We start from the raw sequence: 12,321 nt of genomic DNA on the forward strand, positions 1-12,321 counted from the left end.
CATATTAAAATATTTTTAATTGAAAACTCCTTGGTTTCAAAAATCAAATACCATTCGTTTATTTAAAAAAAATATTATCGGTCTTGTCACAAGGTCTTTTCAAACTTGTTTAGTCGTTGAGAAAATGGAACTGACTCGAGAAAATTCTAGAGCGATGATTTATAATGACTTTCGAAGTGGTTTAACACAAAAACAGTGTGTTGACCGGATGATTTCAGCATTTGGTGATGAAGCCCCATCCAAAACCACAATTTATCACTGGTTTGCTGAATTTCAACGTGGACGTGTCAAGCTCAGTGATGATCCCCGTCAAGGTCGTCCAAAAACTGCAGTCTCCAAAGAAAACGTTGATGCTGTGCTTAAGATGATTGAGGAAGATCGACATGTGACATACCGCGAAATTCAGGTAACTTTAGATATTGGCATGAGTCAAATACAAATAATCTTGCATGAACAAATAGGTGTAAAAAAGTTGTTTTCCCGATGGATACCGCATTTGCTCTGTGAAGAACAAAAAGCGGCTCGCGTTACTTGGTGCGTCAGAACTCTCGAAAGATTCCACGCAGGATCCTCAGATGCTGTATACAACATCGTATCAGGTGACGAATCCTGAATATACGCTTACGAACCCGAAACAAAAAACCAGTCAAGAGTTTGGGTGTTGGAAAATGAGTTAAAGCCAACAAATACAAAATAAATTGTTCGTTCACGGAGTGTTGCAAAAAAATGGTGGCCACGTTTGTCTCCAAACCCGGCCATGTTGCGACTATTCCTCTTGAGGGACAAAGAACGGTTAATTCAGAATGGTATGCTAGCACTTGTTTGCCACAGGTCGTTTCTAAACTCCTAGAGAACTGCAACCGCCGCATCATCCTCCATCACGACAATGCGAGTTCTCACACCTCGCACAGAACAAAAGAGTTTTTAGAGCAAGAAAACATAGAATTATTAGACCATCCGCCGTACAGCCCTGACCTAAGCCCTTATGATTTCTATACTTTCCCTAAAATAAAGAATAAATTGCGTAGTCAGAGATTTTCATCACCTGAAGAAGCTGTGGACGCCTACAAAACCCAACTTCCGAATGGAATGGTTGCTTCAATGATTGGTTCCATCGTATGGAAAAATGTGTCAAATTTCGCGGAGAATACTTCTAAAAGCAATAAATACATTTTTAAATAGTAATGTTGTGTCACTTCCTTGATTCCCGATACTTTTAGTGCAGCCCTCGTACAAGAAACTCAACGGCCACTGTTTTCAATCAAATAGAGTATTTTACAATGGCTGTAATATACATAACAAATTAGTTTGTAAGGTGCTTCATCCAATATGTGAATCATGTTTAAATAATATAAATTATTTCATGAAAAGTTATAAATAATTAAAAGTTATAGAATAATTATAGAATAAATTATCGTATATTGGATGTATTAACATTATAGCTTGAAATCATTGTTTTTGTAAGGATGCTTCGTGAACATGATGGTCGTGATTACTATACTATTACTAGCTGACCCAGCAAACGTTGTATTGTCATATAAAGTAATAAAAAAAATCAATAATTAAAATTTTTAGGGAACAAAAATAGATGACGACCGATTCTCAGACCTACCAAATATATCATATATAAAATTGATCGAACTACAATAATCATTATATTCGATTGCGATATTTCAACTCTATTGCGTGTCTGTGTATGGATTAGAGTAATATTAAAATCGCGATACAAAAGATAATTTTAAGAAGATAAGTGTTGATCGTAGATGGGTGAAAATTTGAAGGTGTATGTATTTTTTAATGCTAAATCATAATTAAATAAATTTAAAAATGAATGTCAAAAAATTAAACAATAAATTTGCGGTGGACTTAACGATGAAAAATAGTTGTTGTCCGATTCTCCACCCTAGCCGATATGCACGCTAAGAATCACGAAAATCGGTCGGGCCGTTTCGGAGGAGTTCAATTACGTACACCGTGACACGAGAATTTTATATATTAGATTACACAATTAGTAATTACATCCAACAAATATATCAGATTGTCAGTGGCAAAAAAGGGACCCATTTTTGTTTTTACACTCGGTGACGCTGCCGTCCCATTGGAAATAGTATTTTATATAATTCTAGTAGGCTTCATAAGATTCATAATAGCTTTAAGGGTAAATGTATACACTTCTATAATAAAGTCCCAGCCACTGTTCAGGCATTATCTATAAATAAATTTAAATGTTTTATAAAAAAAATGGCTCTTTCGTAAATCCTATTACTTCACTGCTGAATATCTAATTGATCGGACAGCCTGAGACTAGATTGTGATTATTTTATAGCGATAGAAATGACTGTACAATATTGTATATTTTTATTGAAAAGAGCGCAAAAAAGAAAGCTGGGAGAGTTTCTTGCGCCGCTTCTTATCTTTCAGAGCGCCATGTTCCGATGCGGAGTAGTAACTAGTAGTTATTAGAAATGACATCAAAAAGAATTCTAAAGGAATCAATTTTTGAGAAAATAAATGCCTTTTATGGCTTTTAACAACTCCACAGGTCCTTACAACATTTCATTGATCATTTCACAGTTCCTCCATTCAACTCCATTGAACAAATCAATACCAGAGCGTCATCAACCAAACAAAGGCTCGATTTAGCTCGTGAATACGACTCTACCAATGTATTATACACATATCCACTTTCTGTTAGCAAATTAACGTAATCCATAATCCGGTTTGATTGGATTACGGATTACGACGTTAGATTTTTTATTTATTAACAATATCTGCTCGCTTAGAAAAAGCTATAATTCTAATGTTATATTTATTTAAAATACTGTCCTGGAGCAAAATACTAAAGTTAAATATCTATGTTTAACTCGTAAAATTTCGTAAAAATATATATTATTACTAGCTGACTCAGCAAACGTTGTTTTGCCATATAAAGTATAATTCACGCGATAGTTTTATAAGTAATAAAATATTGCTTATATTATAGCCTGTACATCATTTTGTTCTATTGTCAATAGTTTTTGCAGCGCACGCAAAAATAGGTTTTCGATTTTACACCTTGTGTTACAAAATAGCAATTTTATTACGGATCCCTAATTTTGAAAAAAAACATAGCCTATAGCCTTCCTCGATAAATGGACTACCCAACACTGAAAGAATCATTCAAATCGGACCAGTAGTACCAGAGATTAGCGCGTTCAAACAAACAAACAAACAAACACTGCAGCTTTATAATATTAGTATAGACTAGCTGACCCAGCAAACGTTGTATTGCCATATAAAGTATTAAAAAAATCAATAATTAAAATTTTTGGGGTATAAATAATAGATGACAACCGATTCTCAGACCTACCAAATATATCGTAAATAAAATTTATCGTACTAAAATAATCATTATATTCGATTGCCATCTTGCAACTCTATTGCGTATCAGTGGATGGAATAGACTAATATTAAAATCGCGATACAAAAATAGGTGTTGATCGTAGACGGGTGAAAATTGGAAGCTTTTTGTCTTTTTTGATGCTGAATAAAACAAAAAATATATAAAAATAAAATAAAAAATATATATTGTGGGTTATCATTTAGGGCTATGAACAATAAGTGTTGGCCGATTCTCGACCCACCATGATATACACACAAATTTTCAAAAAAAATGACAACCGTTTGGTAACAAACACCGGGACACGATAGTTTCATAATATATTAGATTGCCGTGATTTTTTACACCATTGCTGCCTGAGTTGCTTATTATTCGGATCATTGCAAGCATAGGAAGCAATGTAATGCGTATATGTAGACGACAGTCACCCTGTCCGGTGGTATAAAATTAATATTTAATGTACTAAATGTTGACTTTTGCGTATAAAGTCAAAGTCAAATAAACATTATGCAATTACGTTTAAACTAAGCGCTTTTGAATAGTCACTATAAATGTTTCTTTTATATTACTGATTCTACCGTATGTTCGGAAAAAGTAGAGCTCGTGAGACTAACATACAAGAAACTCAACGGCCACTCTTTTCAATCAAATAGTGTATTTTACAATAGCTGTAATATAATAACAAATTAGTTTGTAAGGTCGAATATATCAATCCAATCTATGAACATAAGTTAAAAGCGTATTAAACATCAAATATTCCATAAAAAGTAATAAAGATAATTTATATTTATACAGTTTACTGTTTATAGAGTATAAATATAAATTATCCTATATTGGATGCATCAACCTTTCTTAATAATAATATAATAATATTGACACACTTTTTACACTAATTATCTTGCCCCAAGTTAAGCATATATAGCCTGTGTTATGGGTTACAAGACAATGATATATTTAATACAATATACTTACTTAAACATACATAAATACATTTAAACATACTAGGAAACAAACATCCATATTCATCATATAAATAATTGCACCTACCGGGATTCAAACCCGGGACTCCTAGCTTAGTAGGTAGGATCGCTAACCACTCGGCTATACAGGTCCTAGATCCTATACCTTTAGATCTTTAATTTCATTGTTTGTGTAAAGATACTTCTATATAAAGATATAAATCAATATTGATGGTGCCAGTGGTTAAAATATATCATTCATAATCAGCCGGAACACGTCCACTGCTGGACAAAGGCCTCCCCAAAGATTTCCACGACGATCGGTCCTGCGCTGCCCTCATCCAACGTATTCCGGCGATCTCGACCAGATCGTCAGTCCATCTTGTGGGGGGGCCTGCCAACACTACGTCTTCCGGTACGTGGTTTTATTACGGCACTATAATATATAGATTTTATTTAATCTTAATAATATACAAAGGCGTAACTGACATGTTCAAGTTTAGTCATTAAGTTTACAGCTTGGGATTGATGGCAAAGGCAATTCAAAGTTAGTTAACTATGTTACAAAAGCAGGGATGACAGGGGCCATATAATAGTAGTCAAGCTTAGATCGAAATATGTTTACAATTATTTTTACAATCTTAATATAAGTTTTACATATAGCCACAAAGGATTACAAAAATTTTAAATTATAAAAAGAAATCATATATTAACAGAATAGACTGAAAGAATAATACAATATACTAACAAATAAAAGATCACAAGAACGTGTGTGTATGTATGTGTGTGTGTGTGTGTGTGTGTTTTTTTTTTCTGAGGGGAATAATACTTTTACGTATCATAAGAACAAGATCGTATTGATCTCGTATGTCGGGCTCGGTTTGAAGGCCAATACCGACTAAAAAACCGCCTCTTCTTCTATCTTCTTAGCCCCCATGGAATCGCCGCAAGGCATTTCTTCACGGAGGGAGAATTTAGCTTTCGCTATTTCCAACTAAAAACTATAAATTTACTACAGTGGCTTTTCTTGACCTCTCTAACCTAGGCAAGTCTTTTAGTATTTCTGCAGCGTATGCACTAGTTGCATCCCATGCTACTTCAGAAGTAAGCATTACGCTGATAAGGTTATCAGGTGTAATGCTTGTACCTACTGTATTCTCCCATTTGTCCCGAGCGGTTTGTGTGTGTGTGTGGTGGGTGGATGTGTGTGTGAGAGTGAGTACTGCGTTTTTATGCGTTACTAGTTAAATATGACCAGAATGCACGATTTGTCAATGTGTGCCTATTGGTTTTTTATTCAAAATGCTAAGACGCTTTAAGGAGAAAAAGAAAATTAATGCTCTGGTGATATGGTACTGGAGGAAAATGCTAGAAGTTTCATGGACCTAGTTTCGCACCACCGCGACCGTCTCCATTCTCTAAGAACTTGGGATAAAACAACGCCTTTCTGTGTTAGAACAGAGTCGCATTTTAAGTTCTTCGGATACGTCAACCCGGCGCGAGAGTGAGTCCAAAGGCATAAAAGGCATTCATCTTCTCAAAATTGATTCCTTTAGAATTCTTTTTGATGTCATTTTTAATGTACTAGATACTTCTACCGCTTCGGAAACAAATGGCGCTCTTAGAGAGAAGAAGCGGCGCAAGAAACTCTCCCAGCATTTTCTTTTGCGTTCTTTTTAATCGAATATACAATATTGTATTGTCATTGCTTTTGCTATAAAATAATCATAATCTAGTCCCAGGCTGTCGGATCACTTAGAAATTCAGCTGTGGAGTAGTAGAATTTACGACGGAGCCATTTTTTAATAAAACATTTAAATTTATTTATAGATAATGCCTGAACAGTGGCTGGGACCTTATTATAGAAGTGTATATATTTAACCCTTAACCCTTAAGGCTATTATGTATCTTATGAAGCCTACTAGAATTAGTTACAAGCAATCCCTTATTTCTAGTGTTATAATAATGAAAATCACTATTAAGAGCAAAAAGGTGACGATTTTTGTGAGCGTATATTAAATTTTCATATATCCTGATAATGAACAGTCATAATATTTATTTCTTTAAAATCATTCAGCGCCTTGTCGTGCAGGGCAAGGTGGAGGGCATCAGAGGGCGAGGAAGGTCGCCCATGCGATGGACCAACCAAATCAAGCCTGCTTTGGGCGGTCCATTGAACAAGTGTGCCAGACTATCGGTCAGCAGGGAAAAGTGGCGAATACTCGTGGGGCGAATCACATCTGCCCCAAAAGATGTCACTTCGTTATGTCCACGACCGCTCTGCCAAGAGTGTAACGAAGAAGAACAAGCTAATGCCCAGTGTGGCTGACTGCTTACTACTTGTAAATCCAAATCGGTTCCAGTACGATAGACACGCTTTACTTTTCTGTCTTGCATTATCTGCGTAAGAGATTTTCTTCTCTCTCGCACACTTTTTTGGTCTATCCGATAGACTAACAATGTACTAGACAATATTAGTCTATGGGTTGAACCACAGCCAACATACAACTGCGGATGAGCTAGAACTTCTTGAAACACACATCTAGCATACTTCTTTTTTCCCACCTCGATGAAAAGCTGTCTTTTAGTCCCTAGTACGAGGGACAATAGTGGCCGATTCTCTCCCGGCAAGACGACTTTTGTCCCTTGTACCAGAGACTAAAAGCTTTTCATCCAGATGGAAAAATAAATCGTAGACGTGAGATAAGTAGGACATTGCCACCCGCGATTTTCCGCGGGTGAGAATGATCTAATTTTCTCCCTAGTTGCGTAATATACTAATCTTCTATATCACTATATTATAATAGAAACGCCCATGAATGTATAATTGCATTGATCGCCTGGATACTCCCATAAATTATGATGATACTGAGTTGCTCTTACGACACATACGCTAAAACACACATACACACACACACACACACTTACACATACACACGCACATTTAAAATATTATTATGTTCTCTAAATATGTAAAAGATGATAAATATCTAAAGAGCGGAGCCTCCTGGCACAAGCATTCTTTAAATGCTTAAAAGGAGGTTCTTGCCACTATTTATTATGGAGAATTTGTTAAAACCAATAATAAATTTTATTATTATAATAATTACTACTTATATTGCAATAATTGTGAATATTTCGTCCAAAAAGTTTTCATATAATATTTTTATCTAATCGTAACCAAGAGCGCGAATTCAATGAGACGTGTTATATTAAAAAGCATGCCTCAATATATCTGTATACTCTCAAGACGAGAGTCAGTGGGGCGTAGTGACTGATTCTGCAGCATCAATACCATCAGTACTTACCAATTGTTGTGATGTTCTTGATTTTCAATTTGTTGATTACCAATGTTCTTGATTTTCAAATTCAAATGTATTTTTTGTCCGAAGTTCGTACGGCCTACAAATGAATAAACACATATGTTTCATATGTGTTTCTGTCCATTGTGGGGATTTTCCAACGATGTATGCATTTATATACACAGATGCTAGTGACCCTGTCTACAGAGCTAAAGGTCCCGGCTTCGAATCCGGGTAGGTGCATACCTTTTTGATGATGATTATGGATGATTGTTTCCGAGTCTTGGATGTTTAAAAGTATTTATTTATATAATAATAATCATTTATTCAACTAATAATATGTGGTACAAAATGTTTTGTGCCCTACCCTCTGCGATAGGATACCCTGAGTTGCAGAGGCTAGGTCCTTCCGAAAGGCTATACATTATTAAACATCATTAGCAAACTCACTAAAAAGAGGTTTTTTTTTTTTCATTTATTACAGTAGCCTTTACACATTTCATGAGTACAGTCTGCCAAACTACTTAAGAAGTTTGTCGGCAGCAGCTCTCGTGCAAAGATAATACTAACAATAATAAATATAATACTAACTATACTACTTACAATAATACTAAATTAACCTTAAAATATGTATGTGTTGTGCGTGTGTGTGTAAGTGTGTGTGTGTTTGTTTCCGTGTGTGTGTATTTGCGTGTGTGTGTGTTTGTTTTATTTATTTTTATTAAGTCTTTGTTAGTATGTCAAACTGTGCACAATATTAGATAAATGTTAGTAATTGAATATTAAGTTTTAATTTTTAGAATGTTTTCTGCATCGTCGTATTTTAATACTACTAGCCATGATTTTAAAGATTTTGTTAAACAGTATTTATTTATTTTACTTATATTTTTATTATATTTACTGAAGTAGTTATAAAAGTATGCCGAATTTAATTCATATTGTCACTGAGCAAAGCCTGTTTAAGTTTTTACGAAATGTGGTTATTCTGTTATTATCATTAGAGTTTATATTACTTTTTACATGAAATCTTGAAATTATTAGATAAACATATTGCTGACGGACACTAAGAAGTTTATTCTCTTCATGTAATCGGTTGGTTGGGTACCTAAACGGCTTAATGAAAATTGTTTTTAGTACAGTTCTATTATATGTAAGTACGTATAGTGTATTACCCATAGTTTGGAGAAGATAATTTGTGTAAAAGTGTGTCAATATTATTTATTGTAAAGATTTATAGTTTGTGTTTTATATAAGCAGGGATAACCACCAGGGAAGTCCGTATCTCGATCTTAAAAAAAAGCGTTACCGGCCTTTAAGGTAGCGAAGTAAAGTTGTTCGTCCAACTCAATCAGTGTTTGAACCTACTTTGAAATAAAATAGGATCACAGTAAACATCGGCTTACAGAAAAATTCGGTTTTGTCTTAAGATCAGCGCATACTTCCAACTTAAATGTCTACTCATCTCTTGAATTTTGGATTTACAGTCCAAGTTTGGCTGGTTTTTTACTTGGCATACTCAGAGTCAAATTGAAATATACTTGCTATTCTATAAAATGAACCAAAATAATTGTAACAAATAAAGAGAAGTGAGGAGCGGGTGTCGGAGCGGTGGCGCTGGTGTAGCGGTGTGAAGTGTGAGGCGAGTAGTATAAGGGCGAGGTGAGGAGAGAGGTTAAGGGACTACGCGCACTTATTCAGCTCTTTTCAGCTTTTGTCCATAGAAAACAACAATTTTGTGTGGAGACGTGTACGCGTCGATTCAGCTTTCCGCGTCCATTATGCTTTCGCGGCAAACCAGCATAAAATGAGGATAAATGTGTTTTTATTATGCGAACGCGATAGAGAGCGTTCGGCGCTGTTCCGCCGCGTACAGCGCTGTTCGCCGTCGAATGCGGCGGAACAGCTCTTTACAGGGATGGTTCGCGACTTCTTGTCGACAAGTTGCGACCTGTATTGTTCCTGCATTGATTTGACGTAATCATTATGCACGCAAAGAGTGCAGACGTGATTTAAAGCTATTATTCTCATTCTTACGACGCCGTACGCGGCTGATAGAAGCAGAGCTGTATAAGTGTGACCAAAATCGTTCAGCGATACGCGAATGGAGCTGAATAAGTGCATGTAGTTCCTTAGGGTTCATTTTATGTTGTATGATTACCAGTGAATAGATATTATAAAGGTTAACAGATATTATTGTAAAATCAGTGTCATAAAGTGATTGTGTTAAAAAAATACTGCTTTTATTTTCCCTGTTGTTTTACATAATTCTATAAAAATGACCGGCTAATAATTTAAGCAAGTTTTTTAAGCTCGATTTCACTCGTGTGGCAGCCCTACAAGAAATTTCGCCTGAGTAATAGGTTAGAATAGGTGAAGTTTGGATGAGTCCTCGATAAGACTGAAGTTATAATATCACCAGATGATTTACATAATTTAGTTTACAGATTACTTTGATAGATGTTGTTGTGCTCGGATGAACCCAAGATAATACTGAAAACGGGAAGTGGTATCATTGTAGAGTTATACATATAATGATAAAATAATAGTTTGGCATGACGACCCCAATAGCCCAGTGGTTAGTGACCCTGCCTACTGAACTCCTAGCTCAGGGCTCCCGGGTACGAATCCCGGTAGGTGCAAACACTTATATGATGAACTAGCTGACCCGGCAAACGTTGTTTTGCCATATAAAGTATAATTCACGCGATAGTTTTATAAGTAATAAAATATTGCCTGTATTATAGCCTGTATACATCATTTTGTTCTATTGTCAATAGTTTTTGCAGCGCACGCAAAAATAGGTTTTCGATTTTACACCTTGTGTTACAAAATAGCAATTTTATTACGGATCCCTAATTTTGAAAAAAAAAACAGCCTATAGCCTATAGCCTTCCTCGATAAATGGACTACCCAACACTGAAAGAATCATTCAAATCGGACCAGTAGTACCAGAGATTAGCGCGTTCAAACAAACAAACACTGCAGCTTTATATATTAGTATGATGAATATGAATGTTTGTTTCCGAGTCATGGATGATTCTATCTATTATTGTATGTTTAAGTAAGTATGTTATAGTGTATTAAATATATAGTTGTCTTGTACTTATACTACAGGCTATGTCTAATTTGGGGCAAGATAATTAATTGTGTAAGAGTGTGTCAATATTATTATTATTATTATTACACATATACATAATATTTTCATAATAATAAAAAGCATAAACAAGTAGTAAATAATATGAAAAACGAGATGCGAAAGATATAATATATTTTTATTGATTAGTATTAATAAATTACTATTAGACATATTATGTCTAATAATAATACCACAACGGCACCTATTTCTGCCGTGAAGCAGTAATGTGTAAACTATACTGTGTTTCGGACTGAAGGGCGACGTACTGAAACTACTGGGCAAATGAGACTTAACATCTTATTTCTCAAGGAGACGAGCGCAATTTTATTGCCGTTCAGAATTTTAGGTTTTTCAAGAATACTAAGCGGCACTGTATTGTAAAGGGCAGGGCGTATCAATTACCATCAGCTGAACGTCCGGCTCGTCTCGTCCTTTATTAATACGTGTCATAGAGAGGTCATATACAATGTTAGTAACGAAAATATATTTGTGATGAAAACACATCACATTGAAAGACACAAAATCAAAATCAGTTATGACTAGATTTAGATAGTAAGCACATCATGTGATTAAAGTGAAGGAGCTCTACATGCAGAAAATAAAAAATACATTCACAGGCACCTAAATATTCCATCACTTGCCGAGAGCGCTTCTCATGACATTTTTTGTTAAGACTGGGGACCGAGCCAATGGCCTTGAGAAATCGAGTGGAGCTAGCTTACCTCTCTCGCATAACATCGCCATAGTTTTAATTCAGATTAAGAAGCATTTTTAATTTTTTTTTTCTTTACAAAACTATGTCATGTTAAATATTGTTGGTGTACAATTAATACATTTTATCTAGATTGAATGATTAGCTCCAACTGTAGAAGTAAGGCGTATTTTGGTGATTTTTTTCGCACTGTCTGAAATTAAAATGTAAAGATTTTTTTTTTAAATTTTTTGTAAAAATATCAGCTTTATCTAAACCGTCAAGAAATGGTTTAAATTATGCGCTAATTTGGCGATTTCTTGGGATAGCGGTGTTAAATATAAAATTCAATATCTCAAATAACAAAATCTAGGTGGAGACAAGGTAGAGACCTAAATAAATTATTTGCCAAGGACGCATTTCAATTTCAATTTATTGCAATTCCATAAATACAATCCTTAAAATATTTGGAATAATACTATAATTGTACGAGGCAGTATTATGGACCCAATTTGGGTGTCGCAATTTGGTCTGAACAGCAGACCGTAGTACGTAAGTAACAGAAGAACGAAAATAAATTAAAATATGGGTCCCCCCATATTTTTATTTATTTTCGTTTGGCTCGTTCAGAAAATCATTTATGGCATAGTAGCACTTTTCTAATAAAAAGTTTTTTAAGATTTTAACAATTTCATTTTCATTATTCATGCTTCGAATTTTGTTTGGCATATTTTTATAGAAATTATATAAGGGCTCGATGTAGTACTAAATTTCATTGTAGGAGATTTAATTTATTTATATATCTTTCGGGAAATCGACGGAGCTTATTTTCTTTCTTTGTGTAATTGTGTAGA

The sequence above is a fragment of the Leptidea sinapis genome, chromosome 13 (genome assembly GCF_905404315.1).
Source record: "Leptidea sinapis chromosome 13, ilLepSina1.1, whole genome shotgun sequence".
In the NCBI taxonomy this organism is placed as follows: domain Eukaryota; kingdom Metazoa; phylum Arthropoda; class Insecta; order Lepidoptera; family Pieridae; genus Leptidea; species Leptidea sinapis.